Source organism: Pelobates fuscus, chromosome 10 (assembly GCF_036172605.1).
Source record: "Pelobates fuscus isolate aPelFus1 chromosome 10, aPelFus1.pri, whole genome shotgun sequence".
NCBI lineage: Eukaryota > Metazoa > Chordata > Amphibia > Anura > Pelobatidae > Pelobates > Pelobates fuscus.
Genome location: NC_086326.1, coordinates 146,978,273 through 146,999,846, shown reverse-complemented (window position 1 = coordinate 146,999,846; position 21,574 = coordinate 146,978,273). Strand labels below are relative to the sequence as shown.

Genomic DNA, 21,574 nt, shown 5'->3' with positions numbered 1-21,574 from the left:
CAGGAGGCCACAAAGCACCAACGTTTCGGCAATTGGCCTATAATCTCATACACATGAAGATACAAAGCATCAAGACCAATGGGAATATCTGACCACCCTGTCCACCAATGGAATCCTCTTGGAGTTCAGCCACACCTGGATCGATCTTCAATCAACTCCATCTGATAATTGCTTTTAATGGGACTGGGATACTATGCATGTGTTTTTTTCATGCATTACTGTTCATTCAATTTTTTATCTCTGATGAAGTCCACTGTGTTGGACGAAATGCGTTAGATTTTACCATTTCTTTTATACTTTATTTTATCAGGCATATTGTGCCTTAATGAATAAAACTTTTTCTATTCGGATCCTGAATCATCCGAGCCTGCTCACTATTCACCATCCTCCACGGTGGAAGCGGTCCAGTATAATCCATTTGTGGATTGCAAGGCGTTTACCTCATTTACATCTTGTGAGTGTAACCTTTTATTGCAGTGTGTTATTCACCTTGCTGTACATCACTATGTGCTGTTTGTTTTTCATATTTTAGTTCCTAGCTGTAACCCTACTTCTGTTTTCTATACAGATTCAAAAGATGTTCAAGTGGGAAAGACCTCTAGGGAAGCTATCCAGATTGTACTCCGTTAAGTACATATATATCTATTTTTCTGTGATCAATAGATTTTTGCCTTACGAGATAAATATAAGGCAGCAAATTTGAAAAATAGGACTCCCTCACAGGCTTTATAGAGTAGACAAAGCAGAAAAAAAAGGGGGGAGGCGGCGCCACAAGTGTGGATTTTTTGTCTATTTGGATTCCTTTTTTATATATTGTTTATATGTACATTGTAATAAAGTTAATCCTTTTCAGATGTAATTTATTTTGGATTTAATTTTGCTACTTACCTGGCTTCCTGGTTCAACATATCTCAGGTGGGAATTATACCACCAACACCTTATACCACCAGAACAGGTCCTTGCTCTAGACCAGTGGTTCCCAACCCAATCCTCAAGTACCCCCTAACAGTCCAGGATTTAAGGATTGTGTCTAAGGTGTTTTAAAAAAAAAAAAAAAAAAAAAAACACTTTAGACACAACAGGGTAATCCCTAAATTCTGGCCTGGTAGGGGGTACTTGAGGAATGGGTTGGGAACCCCTGCTCTAGACCGTGTAAGTAGGATACCTACTTTTTACTCCTCCTGATTCCTGGCTTTAATACTGTGCCATTGGATATCTCACTTTTTGTTTAAACATATTTTACGGCTTAGAATACACTAGAACCACTATGGAATTTATATCCCGAGACGGGGAGTGTACCTTCCACGCAGAAAACAGCAGAGCTCTTAGTAGCTCAATAAAGTGTGTGTGCCTTCGCTGTTTAATATTTTGTATATATTTAAAGACGTATTAGACTATATTTGTGTTTTTTTTTTCTTTTTTTTTTTTTATAAATCGGATTATATTAACAGCCAACACTAACCATCTATCTATATCTATATATTTTTGTTATAATATTGCATTTTCTGATTATCTGGTCCTAGGCACAGTTCATCTATTTTTTTTTGCATTTGTTTTCTGACCTTTTTAGATGTAGCAGAAACCAGAGGTGGACATTGGAACACAGATAGAATACCAGATGGAGACTAGTGTTTAAATGTTGACATGTTGAATGTGTTTCATATTATTGTGTCTAGTTAACAAGGCTATGCTATGATTTTGTTACTTTGATAAGTTGACTTATCCAACGTTATTTATTAGGCAGGTGAGTAAGGGGTTTTACCTTTTTGTTTGGGCCTTTAAGTGATGTTTTTTTATAAAAAAAAATTGGGTGGTTTACATTTAAAAAAAAATAAACTGAGGAGAAGGGATTGTATTGTCTACCCCATCATTGCAAGGTATTGGGAATTGTATCTATTTGTAGTTAAGAGGGATAAGAGAAAGTAGGCATTTAGGGTTAACTATGCAAGTTTAGACAGAGCATGGAGCAAGCACAGAAAATGGTCATAAGGCGGGAGCAGAGCCTAGCAGTGCACCAGAGCAGTGGCCATACTTCCTAGCTCCGGCAACCAGACTCGCAATCTACTAAATATCGACAGCATCCTACCGCCAACAGCAGCCACACCTGCAGAAAACTGACTTAAAGCGGCCAATGCCTTTTTTTCTCACCCCGGGCAAGAATACCCGCAACTGCGGCCTTAAGGCCTTCCGCGTGGGCGACCAGACCTAGGAGGCCACCCAACGTGGAGCGACCCAGGACCTGACAGCACTGCTGCCCAACCTACAAACGGCAGGCGAAATAGGTAGGAAATCCCAAAAGCAGCCGGCGAATAATACCAGGACACAGCGCAACATCAGCCAAATGCTGCAATCCCTGACACCAGCACCGGCCTCACAGGAATCCTCACCCTCGAGGGAACCGTCACCCGCCCGATCTGGCGGCAGGGCCTCACCTAGGAGACCAGCACCGACTAACAGAGGGACCCCATGCGCATCAGAGGCAACAGCTCCTGCAACCAAACTAGAGATACAGGACATGCTCATCGGCCTCCAACACAACCTTCTGAGAATGTGGGAAGCCGATTTGGCGGTGCTCACCACTGAGGTACAGGCCGTCACAGCACGCACCCAAGCCACAGAGGAAGAAGTGCTCCTGAAGGCACTGGGTGAAAAAGTACAACAAATACAAGCAGCACAGGCTGAAACATGCAAACAGGTGAACATATTAGACGACAGGGGGCGAAGGAAGATTATCAAGATATGGGGGGAGTCCTGGAAACAATCCCTCTAGAAGAGTTACCACACTTCATACGGAGACTAGTGGCTTCCCTCCTGCCGGCAAGGCAAGCCAAATACTTCACCTTCAATGGGGTGTAAAGGATTGCTAAGTCACCACAGGCCCCAGCCTCCGAATCTCACGACAGTATACAGAGATGCCAATCAATTTCGGACAAGATGGGACTTTTAGCAGCACTAAATGGACAGTCTCCTTACAATTTTGAACTGTGCTGTAGCGGAGTAGCAGTATAATAAACGGTATCTCCACTGGTAGTCAGGATAAAGCAGGTAAAACACAGGCAGCGTAATAATAATCGCTCTTCCCCAAGAACTAGACGACACACAGTCTGGGAGCCAACTGTCAACTGTCATATTATTCCACGGTCACAGTATCTATGCAAGACGTTTCCTGAATGACATTGCAGGGGTTTTACTACAGAGAACTGTGTGGGGAACTTAGCCTGCAAGGCTGTTTCCCAGAATGCCTTGCTGTACAGGAGAGATAATTGTGCAAGAATGTGCTGTTAATCACATTATCTCTCTGTACAGCAAAATATAAAGTTTTACATAAAAAAAACATAACTGATATAATATTCAGACGAATGCTACACACTGCATATAAAACGAACATAGCAACAGTTAACGAAATATTCACCCTAAGTGTCCAGAAGTGGCTAGGTTTGCCACAATGCTCCCCCAGAACCAAGCCGGCATACACAGTCTGATCCCAACGGATTGGCTTGTGGATGTCCGGAGTACTAACCATACAAATAGGGTTGCAGCTTTTTAAGGGCCCACACCACGCTGATCTCTAGTACAAGGCTGAAGGTCCAGGTGAACCATACCTGGAAGTAGGTATGCTAATGTTTTCCCTGTGCCCGTCTGGGCGATACCAATAAGGTCTGTTCCCTGCAGTATAACTGGCCAAGGCTGGGACTGAATCGGGGTAGGTTTTTTAAACATCTATTTTGATTGGTCCCGGTCATCTCCCCGCCCCCAAAAGGTAAGTGTATGGGGAGTGTGGCATGACAGGGACCAATGGGAGGCCTTTTCCAATTTAGGCTCCCACTGTCCCTTTAAGAGCGCGCCCGAGACCCGCGGCGCGCTCTTAGAGTCAGGCGGGACACGTGACCGCTTCTCGAGGTCACTGCCCGCCTTCCTGTTCCTGCCTTCGGATGAGCCACTCGCGGCTCGAACAGAGGACCCCGGCCGGCCCCTGGAAAGGGTAAGTACCGCTACAGTAAGAAGGTAACAACACTTCACCCGCTCTCTGCCACTGACACACACATAAGGATCCATTACCGCCACCCCCCCCCGACCCCCTTTTAACCTCAGGGTATCGGGGTAAAGAAAGTAGGGGTACGAGGGGTCCCTGCGTCGCGACCACGGAAACAGGTCCCAAACCACAGCACAGTCTATCCACTAGTTTCCTAAGCTTAAACTTACCATAGTGGCTACACTAGACCCCAACAGGAGCTATAACTCCTGTGTTAGGAACCGTACCAAGGCTGTCAACTCACCTCAAACACCAACAGCCCGGTAGCTAGCCCGCCGACTAGGAGACAGAGTTTTACACTGGCCTAAACCACGACCCTCTGAGCCCGCAGAGTAGCACGCATAATACATAAGCTGGGTCCGCACCATAGTCAATCTCACAAGAGACTGAGAGAACAAGGCCCGGTGGGCTTCCTAAACGAGCGGTCCCAGTACAGCTAGCATAGCGAGGAGACATTACCACATACGCTACCTACATCATTACAACCGAACAGTCAACCATACCAAAAATTGTGCACCGAGAATGCATGCCATGCTTGAAAATGTGACGATGTTATGCTGTATCATGTATCATGTCCACTACTGCTTATCCTCCCATGACAGAACAACTGTGTATTATATGCAAATTGCACCAAAAATAAAGAATAAAAAAAATAAATGGTCATATGAATCTGGAGCACACCCAAGAGTATGATTAACAAGCTGTAAAGATGAAAGGGGGCAATTACAGATCAGAGGGCACACAGGGCAAGTTCAGGTCAGAAAGCTGTGTTTTCATTCAAGAACGTTCCAGCAAGGAGACTTTATTGCAACTCATGAGCCAGAAGAAGTAGTTGAGAGTAAATACTGCAGCTGAGAGTGATGAGAGTAGGAAAAAAATGCGAACAGGAGCAGGAAACGGTGTTACGCCATGGTGGTAAATGGTATCTATGTGACTACAAAACACACAAAAGTCCCTGCACACATGAACTGTTGCTGTGAGAAACATAATATTCAAGGATATAATTTAGGCCAAGGTATGCAAGAAGGTTGTTGATCCAAGGAGAATTATAATTGCCATTGCCAGATTTGCCAGAGTCAGGAAGGATTTTTTCACTTTTTGTGGCGTAACTGGAAAAGGATACACTTTTTTTTGCCTTTTTTGGATCAACCGCATCAAAGTACAGGCTTCAGGGTTGAACTTGATGGACTTTATTATAGTTATTTTTTTACAGCCTACAAAACTATGTAAATGCCACCGGGCAGATGATCAGAAGGAGAATTATTATCAGAGAATTCTAAAGTCATAATCTCAGATTAGAATGATTCAATTTGCTACATTGCTGATTACAATTTGTCTCACCCAAGGAGATGAGGGGGTGGTGACTCTCCATCATCACTTCCTTGTAAGTTTGATTTTGCCCTTTTAAATGCTTCCAAACCTACAAGAAATAACAGACAGTGAGATCCCAACATCTTTATCCAGTCACCATCCAGACACATTCCTTGGTTTTACTCTAGGATGTCCTATTCCCAGCAGCCTCACCTCTCCAGTCAGCAGGTGGATGATCAGATTGGTCAGTTCCAGGATGTTCTGCTCATTGTTTCCGTCATGTATCAGTGATTGAGGTGGACACACCGTGCTGGAGCTCTGGGTCTTGCAGGATCCTCTTAACACACCGGGACTGCTTCTCTGTATTGTAGGATCGTCAGATCTCTTCACAACAATGTAATCCTGCACATAAAGAAACATGTATTAGAAATATCTCTCCTATAAGCCTAGACTTCACTCGTTACACAGAACGTCACTTTGTTACCTTGGAGTTATTTATAAAGCTGTTTTACTCTAATTTTCCTGGAAGAGGAATCACCTTAATCCGGCTAGTATGTGCTTCTACCACCCACCTCTGTCACTGCTACCCCTGTCTGTGTGTGCAATGCCGGCCTTCTCCATCATAAAGTCCTGTATATTGCACAGGGTTTGAGAAATGCTATGCTAGGGCTACCTTACATTAGCTGAAAAGAGACTTGCGTCTATCAAGTTCAGCCTTCCTCACATTTGTTTTTTGCTGTTGATCCAAAAGAAGGCAAAAAAAAACAGTTTGAAGCACAATTTTGCAACAAGCTAGGAAAAAAAATCCTTCTTGACCCCAGAATGGCAGTCAGATTTATCCTTGGATCAAGCAATTATTACCCTACATTGAAAGATTGTTTTTTTTTTTTTTTTTTTAACATTTATTTTATTTATACACATTTTCCATTTTTTTATCATTAGTGTTATCACAAGTGAAATACATACATTTCAATATAATACTGAATACATAATCACATTACTAATTATATGCATTCACATCCATATATCTTCACAATCCAAATGACAAAAAGAGAAAGAAAAGAGAAAAAAAAAAAACGAAAAACAAAATACCGAGTTCAAAATGTATGAGATTCGGTGGGGGCAGCCTTAACCTAGCTATTTACAATTATATAGGGAATTTGGAAGTCCAGGGTAACCATAAATCCTTAATCATTCTAGTATGGGGATTGAACATAGGGTTAGATTCCATCTTATGTTGGAACTTTATTTGTTCCAATACTTCTTGCCATATTGGTGGGTTTGGGGATTTCCATGCCCTAGCTATATTAATTTTTATTGCGAAAAATATATGTGTCATAAGGTATCTATCCAGCCTTGTAAGTCCTATATTGATCAAAAACATTTGGGGACCAATTTCTTCAACATCCTTAAAAATAACTTTTATTAGAGCTAACATTTGTTAACCCCGAATATGCCCACCATATATGAAAGATGGTACCAATCTCCTTCCCACATCTCCAACATTCCTTTGGATGTGCTGATGATAATTTATGCAATCTAACCGGCACCAGATACCATCTGTAGATTATCTTCAAATGGGTTTCGAAGAGAGAAACATTATGTATACATTGCCTTACCAGCATGGTAGCATTTGTCCATTCTATTAGAGAAAAGGACTTCCCAATATCCTTTTCCCATTTACCAAACGGGGAGATGTGTAAATCTCTTTCCACTATATCGAACAATTTATTGAATCTGGAGATTCCTCCCTTTTTTTTGGCTACACACAATGTGGGGAGTAATATGGTGATCTTTAATTATCGATTTCGTTAATACATTTTTTTTAATCCTTAGATATTGGAATAAATCTCTAGTAGGAAGATTATATTTCAATTGTAATTGTGCAAAAGGTTTAGATCCTTCACATAAATCCACAATCCTCCTTATTCCCAAATGTACCCAGGAATTATTATTTAAGTCAGTCATAGCATTATGAAGTACCTCGACCGGAGTATCAATAATTTGCCTTCCAGTTTCAATTTTTATTTAGGTAGTTGGAGGTAACTACCATGTTGCTTAATATTTTATTAGAGAATTGTTCCGCCTCAAGAACCCCCAAATTCAAAAGTCCTAGCCACCCAAGGGTATATAACTTATATCCCAGGCCGAGCTCCTGTTCAATTTTAATCCATGAATTGGAGGTATTTTGATCAGAGTTTAACCATAACATAAGCTAAGAAGCCTTACAGGCTTCATACATCTTAACCACATCTGGAAATGCAATGCCCCCCTTTCGATAACTCCTGCGTAGAATTTAAAACGCTATCCTAGGTGGTTTGTCCCTCCAAATAAAACAAGCTTTGGAAACGGCCGAGGGTCCCCTGCTCAATTCCGCATGGGATCACCCTAAAGAGATAGAGAAATTTCGGCATCAAAAAAGCCTTAGTTATATTTAATCTTCCTATCCATTAAGATTCTAACTTCCTCCACTTAGTAACCTGATGTTGTATTTTTTTTAAATAGGTCGTCTATATTCATTTGAGTCACATTAGCTATATCAAAGGATATTTTTATACCCAAATAGTCAATTTTATCTCTTGCCCATACCAGGTGGATCAACCGCAGAAAACAAATGTGAGGAAGGCTGAACTTGATGGACACAAGTCTCTTTACAGCCATGTAACTATGTAACTACTATGTAAACTATAAAAAAAGTTTAAAAAAATAAAAAAATACAGCAAATGTACAGATTATCGGTATCGGTTCGAAAAAAATCAATATCTGTCGATCCCTAATGTACACCATATATACCCAGGGGGTAAAGAGAAGAGTGACTAGGAGGTCAAACTAACATTGGCCCGATAGTCAGATAACGGACTACATGGGTAAAAGAAGGGACATCACCCTATATAATATTCAGGCATAAGAAAAAAACAAATACCGTATTTATTCGAGTATAACGCGCACACGTGTATAACGCGCACCCCTAATTTTCGATTAAAAATCGGTATAAAATTTTATACCGATTTTTAATCTAAAATTAGGGTGCTTGTTATACTCGAATAAATAATACCGACCGCCGGGCTCATTACAAGCCCGGCGGTCCTGGGGGGGTGGGCAGCAAGCGTTTACTCACCTCCGTGCAGCTCCTCCAGCTTCCCAGTGTAAATCTTGCGAGACCCGCGGCCAGCTCTGACGACGTCAGAGCGTCAGAGCTGGCCGCGGGTCTCGCGAGATTTACACTGGGAAGCTGGAGGAGCTGCACGGAGGTGAGTAAACGCTTGCTGCCCACCCCCCCAGGACCGCCGGGCTTGTAATGAGCCCGGCGGTCCAGGAAGGTATATTTATTCGAGTATAACGCGCACCCTTAATTTTAAATAAAAAATCGGTTAAAAAAAATGCGCGTTATACTCGATAAATACGGTACCTGCAACTATTGGGCAATGTGAAAGAGACAAGAGAAGCTTCGAGTGCCTAATCCCAATGCACAGTTGCAGGTATTTCCCACGTACAGTGATCAGCTAATAACTGAGGGAAAAAGAACATGAAAGCAACCTTTATTTCGACATCCGACTTAAAAGAAAAAAAATAGTGAAAAAAAAACACCCAGTGAAAAAATCGTCTGAGGTGTATTTGTGGTTTAAAAAGGGGGCTCTAATGGAGCTTTCTAGCGAAGAACAAAATCCCAATTCTGACTGAAGGGATATTGCTAACACGATGTAGATCGATAAACCCCTACAGAGCAGGTGATATGCTAAACAGGACTGCAATATATAGAGTTGTGAGCAGACCAGTGGGACTCCGGCAGCCTCTGTCCAAGGGGTATAGTAATAGGGTACTGTCAATTGTGTATGAGCCCTGAATGTTAGTGCAATACGGGCACTAACTCAAATTCCCATATAGCACAGTGGGGTATATTTACGTGCAGATGCACAGTAAAGGGATGCAAACCGTCAGTATAATCCCCAATGACAAGCACTTGTTGTTTGTGCTGTAAATTGGACCTGTCAGCTGGCAACCAAGAGATGGTAGGTCAAAATAAAACACAAACCCACCCAGCGTGGAATAAAAGGTGTTAGTGACAGTATCCAGATAGAAAGTAGCACTATGATGTTACAACGTGTCTGGGAAGGGAAACAATCCTCTTTCCCAATCGTGACACTTTGGACTGTGCTGTAAAGCTTGAATACTGTCAGCCGGCTGGTTTGAGATACTATAGCTGCTATATAGTCATATGCCACAGAGAGCAGAAATCAAGTGTAACTGCCAACAATCAGGAGACCTAATGCTAATGAATAGATACATAAACAGTCATTGTAACAGTTGAACAGTAAAGGAGAGCTGTAACAGACATGGGTCTATCATATCTGGATTCAAAACAGTCTCAAAGTATCTGGGAATCAAAAAAAGTAGGGTAGTTTCCCAATTAGATACTCAGTACTGTGCCCTTGAGTCTAAACTACTCCCAATACATACAGCAATGCAGTTAGATATTAGGATCAGCTGTCTAGTAAGCTATTAAATACAGATAGTAGGTATTGCACACTGTGCTAGGATCCCCAGCAGTATACCTTATAAAGCATAATTACTAGGGGGAAAATAAGGATAACAAGGCTCACTTATGCTAGAAACAGCTCCATTTAGAATACCTATTAGAATGAGAAGCGGCTAGAAAACAGCAGAACGCGTTTCGGCGCTTTGTGGCGCATTTTTCAAAAGCAGAAAAAGTTTTGGATCTCCTTAAGATCATCAGAGTTGGTCCACAGTGATGATAACCAAGTTTTGGATCTCCTTAAGATCATCAGAGTTGGTCCACAGTGATGATAACCAAGTTTTGGATCTCTTTAAGATCATCAGAGTTGGTCCACGGTAATGGTAACCAAGTTTTGGAGCTCCTTAAGATCATCAGAGTTGGTCCACAGTGATGATAACCAAGTTTTGGAGCTCCTGAAGATCATCAGAGTTGGTCCACAGTGATGGTAACCAAGTTTTGGAGCTCCTGAAGATCATCAGTTGGTCCACAGTGATGGTAACCAAGTTTTGGAGCTCCTGAAGTTTATCAGTTAGCCCACGGTGATAGTAACCAGGGTCAGGAGTTTCTGACGTTATTGTAGTTGGCCAGGATGAATGCCTTCTCTAGTTCTTTGTGTTAAATTGTTTTTATTTGGTACACAAAATGACAGCAGACTTAGAACGGGTTTGGAAAACTAATGCACTGTTGCCTACGCAGAGGCATAATAAGTCAGACATAGGTAATGCAAATTATATATTTCACATCGATTCTGCCATGTGTAATAGTATGTTATTCGCACCATTTGTATTTCTAGGCTGCACATGTATGCAGTAATGGTTTACTGCCAAGTCTTAATCGTAGTATATGCACTCAGTAAATCATGCTTAGGAAATATATGTGTATATTGCGTGGGGCAATGAAAGCAAATTCGTGTGAGCGAATGAAAAAGGAAATCGCTGGTGATAACAAAAAGCTCGATATTTGTGCATACCCATAGACGGATGCTAGGCATGTAATGGCTGATAAACACAACACCTGCTTAAAAGTATGTTAAATAAAGAGTGCAGACATCTTATTATGTTCTGGCCAGCGAGTATTAATCGGGTGTTGCACAAGCTAGATGTTTTAGACAGAGCGTATCGTATGATCACCTTGGGTGCGAGCAGCAGATAGCCGCCTGTCTCTCTTTGGGGCAGTATGTGGCAATACGGCATGTGATATGGCAGAGGATGCTTTATATAGGAGCCATTTGTCGAATACCATACTGCTAAGCAGGTGAATACTACCGACTGCACAGAAACGGTTTGGTCTGGTGAATTAACGGCAAATTACTAACACAAAACAGTAACACTAACAATATCCTATTTGTGAAGTCTTATTTAGAATCGTCTTCTCCTTGTCCCTCTTCCCCCTCTGCCCCTGTTGCGGATTTGATAAATTGATTGTCGGGGTGGAGGATCGTCCACTCGCTCTAGTTCTAAAAACATTTACCCCTTTTTTAAGGATGCCCCTCGAATTGCTTTGGTTAGATGTACTAGGGACGGGAGTCAGCGGGCGGGGCTGTTATCAGAATCAGAATCTGAGCTCATCGCATTGTCAGAGTTAGTTCTAATTCTGCGTGTACACAATGCCAGTTTCAGAATCTTTCAGATCACGAATAAACTTCTGATGGTTTCTGATTTTAATTGATTGTTGATACCTGCCCAGGTTTTGTTTTCATTTTATTTCCAGCTGATTAAACATAGGATCTATCAGGAATTGGTTAATATTGTCAATTTCAGTTTCCAATTTATCAATTTCCTGGAGTTTTACTTTTTCATATTTACAAATTATTTGCATGAATGTATTCGAGCATAAGCCCGCTGCTGATTTCTATATTTACCCCATACATTATATACACAGTATATAGAGGGGGGTGTATATTTACCCCATACATTATATACACAGTATATAGAGGGGGTGTATATTTACCCCCATACATTATATACACAGTATATACAGGGGGTGTATATTTACCCCCCATACATTATATACACAGTATATACAGGGGGTGTATATTTACCCCCCATACATTATATACACAGTATATACAGGGGGTGTATATTTACCCCCCATACATTATATACACAGTATATACAGGGGGTGTATATTTACCCCATACATTATATACACAGTATATACAGGGGGTGTATATTTACCCCATACATTATATACACAGTATATACAGGGGGTGTATATTTACCCCATACATTATATACACAGTATATACAGGGGGTGTATATTTACCCCATACATTATATACACAGTATATACAGGGGGGTGTATATTTACCCCATACATTATATACACAGTATATACAGGGGGGTGTATATTTACCCCATACATTATATACACAGTATATACAGGGGGTGTATATTTACCCCATACATTATATACACGGTATATACAGGGGGTGTAGATTTACCCCATACATTATATACACGGGGTGTAGATTTACCCCATACATTATATACATGGTATATACAGGGGGTGTAGATTTACCCCATACATTATATACACAGTATATACAGGGGGGTGTATATTTACCCCATACATTATATACACAGTATATACAGGGGGGTGTATATTTACCCCATACATTATATACACAGTATATACAGGGGGGTGTATATTTACCCCATACATTATATACACAGTATATACAGGGGGGTGTATATTTACCCTATACATTATATACACAGTATATACAGGGGGGTGTATATTTACCCCATACATTATATACACAGTATATACAGGGGGGTGTATATTTACCCCATACATTATATACACAGTATATACAGGGGGGGTGTATATTTACCCCATACATTATATACACAGTATATACAGGGGGGGTGTATATTTACCCCATACATTATATACACAGTATATACAGGGGGGTGTATATTTACCCCATACATTATATACACAGTATATACAGGGGGGTGTATATTTACCCCATACATTATATACACAGTATATACAGGGGGGTGTATATTTACCCCATACATTATATACACAGTATATACAGGGGGGTGTATATTTACCCCATACATTATATACACAGTATATACAGGGGGGTGTATATTTACCCCATACATTATATACACAGTATATACAGGGGGGTGTATATTTACCCCATACATTATATACACAGTATATACAGGGGGGTGTATATTTACCCCATACATTATATACACAGTATATACAGGGGGGTGTATATTTACCCCATACATTATATACACAGTATATACAGGGGGGTGTATATTTACCCCATACATTATATACACAGTATATACAGGGGGGTGTATATTTACCCCATACATTATATACACAGTATATACAGGGGGGTGTATATTTACCCCATACATTATATACACAGTATATACAGGGGGGTGTATATTTACCCCATACATTATATACACAGTATATACAGGGGGTGTATATTTACCCCATACATTATATACACAGTATATACAGGGGGGTGTATATTTACCCCATACATTATATACACAGTATATACAGGGGGGTGTATATTTACCCCATACATTATATACACAGTATATACAGGGGGGTGTATATTTACCCCATACATTATATACACAGTATATACAGGGGGGTGTATATTTACCCCATACATTATATACACAGTATATACAGGGGGGTGTATATTTACCCCATACATTATATACACAGTATATACAGGGGGTGTATATTTACCCCATACATTATATACACAGTATATACAGGGGGTGTATATTTACCCCATACATTATATACACAGTATATACAGGGGGTGTATATTTACCCCATACATTATATACACAGTATATACAGGGGGTGTATATTTACCCCATACATTATATACACAGTATATACAGGGGGGTGTATATTTACCCCATACATTATATACACAGTATATACAGGGGGGTGTATATTTACCCCATACATTATATACACGGTATATACAGGGGGTGTATATTTACCCCATACATTATATACACGGTATATACAGGGGGTGTAGATTTACCCCATACATTATATACACGGGGTGTAGATTTACCCCATACATTATATACACGGTATATACAGGGGGTGTAGATTTACCCCATACATTATATACACGGTATATACAGGGGGTGTAGACTTACCCCATACATTATATACACGGTATATACAGGGGGTGTAGATTTACCCCATACATTATATACACGGTATATACAGGGGGTGTAGATTTACCCCATACATTATATACACGGTATATACAGGGGGTGTAGATTTACCCCATACATTATATACACGGTATATACAGGGGGTGTAGATTTACCCCATACATTATATACACGGTATATACAGGGGGTGTAGATTTACCCCATACATTATATACACGGTATATACAGGGGGTGTAGATTTACCCCATACATTATATACACGGTATATACAGGGGGTGTAGATTTACCCCATACATTATATACACGGTATATACAGGGGGTGTATATTTACCCCATATATTATATACACAGTATATACAGGGGGTATATATTTACCCCAAACATTATATACACAGTATATACAGGGGGTGTATATTTACCCCATACATTATATACACAGTATATACAGGGGGTGTATATTTACCCCATACATTATACACACAGTATATACAGGGGGTGTATATTTACCCCCATACATTATATACACAATATATACAGGGGGTGTATATTTACCCCATACATTATACACAGTATATACAGGGGGTGTATATTTACCCCATACATTATATACACAGTATATACAGGGGGTGTATATTTACCCCATACATTATATACACAGTATATACAGGGGGTGTATATTTACCCCATACATTATATACATATATATTATAATATATTACCCCATACATTATACACACAGTATATACAGGGGGTGTCTATTTACCCCATACATTATATACACAGTATATACAGGGGGTGTATAGTTACCCCATACATTATACACACAGTATATACAGGGGGTGTATATTTACCCCCATACATTATATACATTATATACACAGTATATACAGGGGGTGTATAGTTACCCCATACATTATACACACAGTATATACAGGGGGTGTATATTTACCCCATGCATTATATACACAGTATATACAGGGGGTGTATATTTACCCCATACATTATATACACAGTATATACAGGGGGTGTATATTTACCCCATACATTATATACACAGTATATATAGGGGGTGTATATTTACCCCATACATTATATACACAGTATATACAGGGGGTGTATAGTTACCCCATACATTATACACACAGTATATACAGGGGGTGTCTATTTACCCCATACATTATACACACAGTATATACAGGGGGTGTCTATTTACCCCATACATTATACACACAGTATATACAGGGGGTGTATATTTACCCCATACATTATATACACAGTATATACAGGGGGTGTATAGTTACCCCATACATTATATACACAGTATATACAGGGGGTGTATAGTTACCCCATACATTATACACACAGTATATACAGGGGGTGTATATTTACCCCATACATTATATACACAGTATATACAGGGGGTGTATATTTACCCCATACATTATATACACAGTATATACAGGGGGTGTATATTTACCCCATACATTATATACACAGTATATACAGGGGGTGTATATTTACCCCATACATTATATACACAGTATATACAGGGGGTGTATATTTACCCCATACATTATATACACAGTATATACAGGGGGTGTATATTTACCCCATACATTATATACACAGTATATACAGGGGGTGTATATTTACCCCATACATTATATACACAGTATATACAGGGGGTGTATATTTACAGCATACATTATATACACAGTATATACAGGGGGTGTATATTTACAGCATACATTATATACACAGTATATACAGGGGGTGTATATTTACCCCATACATTATATACACAGTATATACAGGGGGTGTATATTTACCCCATACATTATATACACAGTATATACAGGGGGTGTATATTTACCCCATACATTATATACACAGTATATACAGGGGGTGTATATTTACCCCCCATACATTATATACACAGTATATACAGGGGGTGTATATTTACCCCCCATACATTATATACACAGTATATACAGGGGGTGTATATTTACCCCCATACATTATATACACAGTATATACAGGGGGTGTATATTTACCCCATACATTATATACACAGTATATACAGGGGGTGTATATTTACCCCCCATACATTATATACACAGTATATACAGGGGGTGTATATTTACCCCCCATACATTATATACACAGTATATACAGGGGGTGTATATTTACCCCCCATACATTATATACACAGTATATACAGGGGGTGTATATTTACCCCCATACATTATATACACAGTATATACAGGGGGTGTATATTTACCCCATACATTATACACACAGTATATACAGGGGGTGTATATTTACCCCATACATTATATACACAGTATATACAGGGGGTGTATATTTACCCCATACATTATATACACAGTATATACAGGGGGTGTATATTTACCCCCCATACATTATATACACAGTATATACAGGGGGTGTATATTTACCCCATACATTATATACACAGTATATACAGGGGGTGTATATTTACCCCATACATTATATATATATTTCCCACATACATTACAGGTAGTTCCCATTGATCTCACATTAGATACATAGAACATTATATTTGAACATTTCCTTTGTGTAACTGTATAGGAAGCTCATCATATAACAATAGTCACCTGACTGGCAGCTCCTCCCTGTGTTTCCCAGCACTGTATCCACTACCTCTGCACGATCTCACAGTAATGGGGCTTCTCAGGATAAACACACAGCAGCTGCTCAAACCTCCAAACACAGATACTGGGAGCTAGAATGTAATGGGCGCTTCAATATGACGTCACTGGGAAAATACACTACTGGGCGGCCATCTTTGTTTAGGGCAAAAAGGCAATGAAGTGAGGGCAGCATGGCATTAATTATTCAATTAATTCAATATATTGCTCAAATAATTTTGTGTGTATTTCCATTTTTATACAAATTTCACAAACCTTTTGTTTTCAGTGAATTATCTCATTACTTTTCCTCTAATAATCCCATGATACATGGACCTCTCTTTGTGTAAGGATTAATAGGAGATTTGCCCTAAACAAAGATGGCCGCCTAGTAGTGTGTTTCCCAGTGACGTCATATTGAAGCGCCCATTACATTCTAGTTCCCAGTATCTGTGTTTGGAGGTTTGAGTAGCTGCTGTGTGTTTATCCTGAGAAGCCCCATTACTGTGAGATCGTGCAGAGGTAGTGGATATAGTGCTGGGAAACACAGGGAGGAGCTGCCAGTCAGGTGACTATTGTTAAGTGTTCTTGCATAGCAAGACCACTTAATGTTATCTCACATATATATTATTATTATTATTTAGGGATCAACCGATTATCGGTTTTACCGATATAATCGGACGATATTCGGTATTTTCGGCAATATCGGTATCGGCCAATAGGGATACCGATATTGCCGATAATACCTCCCAGGACCGCCAGACTCATTACAAGCCCGGCGGTCCTTGCGGGGGCGGGCAGCAAGCGTTTACTCACCTCCCAGCAGCTCCTCCAGCTCCCCAGTGTAAATCTCGCGAGACCTGCGGCCAGCTCTGACGGCCGCGGGTCTCGCGAGATTTACACTGGGGAGCTGGAGGAGCTGCTGGGAGGTGAGTAAAGGCTTGCTGCCCACCCCACTTCCCTCCCCTCCCCCAGCTAAGCCAATGCCACTGGACCACCAGGGATTAACATATCCCCCCTCCCTGGCAAGGCAACAAGCAGGGAGGGGGGACAACTAAAAATAAATTATAATAATTAAATATATAAAAAAAAAAATAATTTAATATAAAAATTAAAAAAACATTTTTTTATAAAAAATGCCCCCTCACACACACAGTATTATTATACACATACACTACACAAACACACTGTGTATATAATTCAGTGTGTTTGTATAGTGTGTGTGTGTGTGTGTATATATAATGCAGTGTGTTTGTATAGTGTGTGTATATAATGCACACTACACAAACACACTGTATTATATACACACACACACTATACACACACACACTGCATTATATACACACACACTATGCAAACACACACTGCATTATATACACACACTGCATTATATACACACACACTATGCAAACACACACTGCATTATATACACACACTGCATTATATACACACACACTATACAAACACACACTGCATTATATACACACTATACAAACACACACTGCATTATATACACACACTATACAAACACACACTGCATTATATACACACACACACAGTGCATTATATACACACACACTATACAAACACACACTGCATTATATACACACACACACTATACAAACACACACTGCATTATATACACACTATACAAACACACACTGCATTATATACACACACACTATACAAACACACACTGCATTATATACACACACACTATACAAACACACACTGCATTATATACACACACACTATACAAACACACACTGCATTATATACACACACACTATACAAACACACACTGCATTATACACACACACACTATACAAACACACACTGCATTATATATACACACACTATACAAACACACACTGCATTATATGCGCACACACACTATACAAACACACACTGCATTATATATACACACACTATACAAACACACACTGCATTATATGCGCACACACACTATACAAACACACACTGCATTATATACACACACTATACAAACACACACTGCATTATATACACACACACTATACAAACACACACTGCATTATATGCACACACACTATACAAACACACACTGCATCCACTACACACACACTGCACAAACACTGCATCCACTACACACACATACACAGCTCCCCTGTCTAAACACACTGCATCCACTACACGTGGCATGTATATTTTGTGCATTTACCTTTAGAAATAGTTTTTTATTTTCCAAAATGGTAAATGTACAGAATATCGGCAAATTATATCGGTATCGGCCTGAAAGTTCACAGAATATCGGTATCGGTATCGGCTCTAAAAAATCAATATCGGTCGATCCCTATTATTATTCTTATTATAGCCAAATTTGCCACCCTAACTCCTCCCACAGTTTTTACACTACATAGACAAAAATATACCAAAACGTGCAGATTGTTCCCGATCGGATTGCTATTACTTTTTGGAAGGTTTTGGCGAATGGTTCTCGGAATATCGTCGTTCTTGTGGCGAAATTTGTCCCATAGGAATGAATGGCAAAGCTAGAGTGGGAGCTGGCAAAAGCTGAAAAATCAGGACATGATTTCTAAACTGCCACCACTCCCTCATTTTCAAGCCCACCTACACAAATCTTATATCAAAACGTTCAGCTATCCCTGCTGCCACTAAAAATGTCCACGGCTAAGCCATAGTCCTGATAGTTTTCACAATATGACCATTTGTTTGCAACTCACGCCTTCCATTGACATTCATTGAAACTCCACTCTGCAAAGCTCACATTTGAAGGGCAATTTCTAAACTGTGACTGTGCCTTCAATGTTAATATCTCAGATACAAACTATACATCAAAATGTAGGTCTGGGTCTTGTGATTTTCACAATATAAAGCTCTTCACTGTAGGGTTTATAGTTTTAAAAATATGACCGTTTGAAGATGGCAACCGCAAAAATACTCTGACCTGTGCCAGGCTGCAGCAGCAAGTGATGTCATAGACAAAGCCTTTTACACCTGCTAATGTTTTTATAACTGTATGTTTTAATGTAACTGTGAAGCACTTTGGGCAACAACGTTGCAATTAAATGTGCTATATAAATAAATAATAACAGTTACTCCGCCCACTCCAGTTGTAGACTACTGGTGGAGGCAAGAACACTTCACAATTTCCCCAGAAATTGTAGCTTTTCTAGTTATTATTATTATTATTATTATAGCAAAATTTGCCACCCTAACTCCTCCCACAGTTTTTACACTACATAGACAAAAATATACCAAAATGTGCAGATTGTTCCCGATCGGATTGCTATTACTTTGTGGAACGTTTCGCCGAATGGTTCTCGGAATATCGTCGTTCTTGTGGCGAAATTTGTCCCATAGGAATGAATGGCAAAGCTAGAGTGGGAGCTGGCAAAAGCTGAAAAATCAGGACATGATTTCTAAACTGCCACCACTCCCTCATTTTCAGGCCCACCTACACAAATCTTATATCAAAACGTTCAGCTATCCCTGCTGCCACTAAAAATGTCCACAGCTAAGCCATAGTCCTGATAGTTCGGTAGCTATTCGGTAGTTTTGTGCGCTCAGATCCCAGCTATCTGGGGATATGTGAAATGTCTGTGTGTTATGTGTAAAAGGTGACTTTATGTATTTTAAAGTGTTTTACTGTCTTTGTGTCCCCATGTGCTCAATGGAGTCTGTCTCTGTCCTGGGAGGTAATTAGATTACTTCTACCTTGTCTCCAGGAGAGAGGGCTCTGTAAAACCGGTCTGTGCCGGAAAAACAATCTGGCAGGGGTTTTAAAAGATACTTTACTAACTTTTGAACCCCTGGTCTGATTCATGCCATTTTTTAATATGTTGTTCCCCTGAATGGATTGATTGTGGATATGTATTTTTATGTGAATGTGATGTATGGTTTTAGAGTTATGAAAGTTGGGTAGAAAGTGTGGCGAAACCAACTTCGCTACTGTGAACTGGAGAAGCCTGGTTGTTAGCCTCCTGCCCTGTGACTATGGCCCTGCAGGTTAAACCTTTTATGTTCCCTGCAGAAAGGCATATTCGTGCCTTTCAGCCGGGGTGTTCGGTAGATTCCAGCTACCGAACAAACTACCATATGAGGGACCATCTAGGAGCTGGAGTGTGCCGTCATTAACCGCCCAGAAGCTGCGGTTAACCGCAGCTTAATTGATGAACGCTGGGTGGCCTTTCTTCGTTTGCCGACCACGAAGCAGCGGCCTTTTTAATCGTGCGAAAGACCAGCGGTGTTCGGCGAGGATTCTATGGAACTATAAACGGACACTTATTTGCACGAACACCGCTGAGCCGTCCGTCTCCTGGTTCCTATTCGTGGGGATGTAGCCGAACAGCCGTTCATTCGGTATTTTATGTTTCATGTGAATTGTAGTAACCCAGATAGCTATGCCATGGAGCCTATTTGTGTGATTAAAGACTTTGGCTCTATGGCGATTAAACTGTATTCGTGTAGTCTGGGTGCCATTCACCTAATAATGTGCACCCAGACCTGAGCTATCTGGGGATATGTAACATGTCTGTGTTGGGTGTAATACAAGTGACTTTATATATTTTAAAACATAATACTGCATTTAGGTCCCCACATGTGTAATGGAGTTTGGTCTCTGGCCTGGGAGATAATTGGATTACTTCTCCAATTATCTCCAGGGCAGAAGGGAGGAAACCAAGATGCATTGTGGGAATGTTTACTGCTGTGTGTCTGTAATTGGTTTATGTCTGTCCTTTGTTACAGTCGTCCATTTGGTCCCCTAGGGGAGTGTCCACCAGGTGGGAGACCTGCATAAATACTGGGGAGGTAGCCCTGAATAAATGAGTTCCTGCTTAACCCTGAAGTTGAA

The 21,574-nt window shown here is 40.2% G+C and overlaps 1 pseudogene; it reads left to right on the top strand.

The window, feature by feature from the left end:
* The first annotated feature begins 10,094 nt into the window (after window positions 1–10,094).
* The window catches only part of LOC134574850 (oocyte zinc finger protein XlCOF22-like), a 32,935-nt pseudogene continuing 21,455 nt past the window's right edge, over window positions 10,095–21,574 (top strand).